The sequence below is a fragment of the Limulus polyphemus genome, unplaced genomic scaffold (assembly GCF_000517525.1).
Source record: "Limulus polyphemus unplaced genomic scaffold, Limulus_polyphemus-2.1.2 Scaffold15349, whole genome shotgun sequence".
NCBI lineage: Eukaryota > Metazoa > Arthropoda > Merostomata > Xiphosura > Limulidae > Limulus > Limulus polyphemus.
Genome location: NW_013680959.1, coordinates 2,907 through 5,259, shown reverse-complemented (window position 1 = coordinate 5,259; position 2,353 = coordinate 2,907). Strand labels below are relative to the sequence as shown.

General features: G+C 34.9%; 1 non-coding gene across 1 annotated transcript; it reads right to left on the bottom strand.

Moving 5' to 3' along the window:
- Positions 1-2,181: 2,181 nt before the first annotated feature.
- On the bottom strand, positions 2,182-2,254 carry Trnav-uac. Its single transcript has one exon. It is a non-coding gene; the product is annotated as a tRNA-Val (tRNA).
- Positions 2,255-2,353: the final 99 nt, after the last annotated feature.

Here is a 2,353-nt window from a genome sequence, read left to right as displayed (position 1 = left end):
ATCTAAGGATGATGATGTCCTTGAGGAGAATTCCTATGTGTTTCCCTCATGTGCGGAGATTCGTGCTCAGGCTAAGAAATTAAGCCAAAAACAAATAATAGACATGGATTCAGGGGACGATATTATATATTTGTCTCAGACATTTTTTGGATCCGATAAGGATCTTGTAGATAACTGTCCTACTGATGATCCCTCGGTGAGGGATCTTATTCACCCAGTGAAGTTCCATTTACGAAAAGTAAACTGATCACTGAGCAAAAAAAAAAAAGATCTACAGATCTCTTCACTATTTAAATATGAACTCCCAAAAAGATGAACTGGAGAAATTTACAAATGGTTATTTTGTCAAAAATGGTGTGCTTATGAGGAAATGGAGACCACCAGATGTGCCAGCTTCAGAGGACTGGGCTAGTGTTTACCAAATCGCTCTGAAATATTGAAAGTTGCCCATGAACTCCCGATGGGAGGTAATTTAGGTGTCAACTAGACATGTGACAAAATGGCTGCCACGTATCGAATCTGTCAAATTCCGTGACTTAGGTCGACGTGATAACAACCACGTTACAAACACTTGAAGAGAAGTTGGGGAAAATGTTCTTACAGTGTTCATTCTTTAATCTTAATTTTAAATAATATTTTCTTTTAGGTATTCATTAATGAAGCATTAAAGAATGCTATCAATCACTAGAGTGGTGAAAATAACAGCAGATCTTTTATTTTGCCTTCTGAGAAAAGAGAAACCTAAGACCGAAATATGTAATGTTGCAACATAGTTTAAGTTTGTTTGTTTTAGTGCAAATCCACATAAATGGGATCTATCCACCGAGTGTATCGAAACCTTGTAGCATTGCGCTTAAAAACTAAACCAGCTGGATATAACACATATTTCTAGTGTAACATCCAGGATTCTATGAAATGATACCCATGAACTCTAATAACATTATAATGCACATACAATACAAATGAGAGCTTTCTTCAGTTTAGAAACGGAATTAGAAAAATTATTTACCACTACACCACAAGCACTTATTTCGAAAAAATTCAAAAGTAAAAATTCAGAAAGCGCGTGTAACTTTTCACACTGTCAGAACCCTTCAAAAACACGTGTGCCCTTTAAGCGGACTTGATGACCACAACACCACAAGCACAAGTATGACGAGTTTGTCTAATTTTTTTGGTAAAGTCATTAGTGTATTTATTAAATTGGACTTTCACAAATCATAACGTGCTGGTTAAGAGAAAAGAAGAAAAGACATAATCCTAGGGCGTTTTCAGTTAATGATATTTTCTCAATTTTAAAAAAAGAACTTTTTTCTAAATAATCGAAGCCTAAAGAAACTTTGCATATCAGGAATCGAGGCTGGTATATGGTTGTTGTACGACGAACACGATAGTCATTCCTTCTTTAGAGAAAGTTACTCTGAAATATAGAAGAGAGAATTTTAATCAGAATTCAAAAAGATATTAATTTGACAATATTGGAATATGTTAGAGTTGTTACTTTTTTTAACAATTTAGGGATTGTCTATTATTGTTGTAATGCTATGTGTTAGTGTTCAGTGACTAAATCTGTAAGTATCAACTTACCTCAATTTATTAATATTAATTCCAATACGACGTAGAAGCAACAGTAGACAAAGAGCGTGATCGAATATTCTCGTCATCTAAGGTGTCAGGTCCAAGAAAAACACCACGATCCACCTCCATTATCGAATAGTTCTCCACTTAGATCTCTGTATGCAACTTAGAGATAAGGCTTTCACCAGTGAGATATTCGCCATGAATGATCATTCCAGAATGCACCACAAATTCAACATAGTCACTTAATATAAATGTAACCTCATAGTCCCCCGGACAAGTGACAATAGATGAAACTGAAGCAGAACAAAAGTGAGAAATAACAGCTTGTACAAGCTATCCTTGATTAATTTTAGGAGAATCCACAAACACTGTTCTTCTCATATTTTCAAAAGAACCATATTGAACAAATCTAGATTCAACAGAAGCTCTGGACTTAATAAACCAAGTCCAGAAACTTCCACATTTAAAATCACAAAACAAAAACTACACAACGCGATAAAACAAAAAGAGTAAGACACTATCTAAACATGAAATCAGAACTGATAAAAAAACACGTTTGTACTCTGAGACAGCAGAACGCGTTAATTTAAAAATACACTTTGTGCCTGCCAGGGATTGAACCTGGGACCTTTCGCGTGTAAAGCGAATGTGATGACCACTACACTACAAGCACTTATTTAAGTTTCTAAACTGAAGAAAGCTCTCATTTGTATTGTATGTGCATTATAAAGTTATTGGAGTTCATAGGTATCATTTCAAAGAGTACTGGATG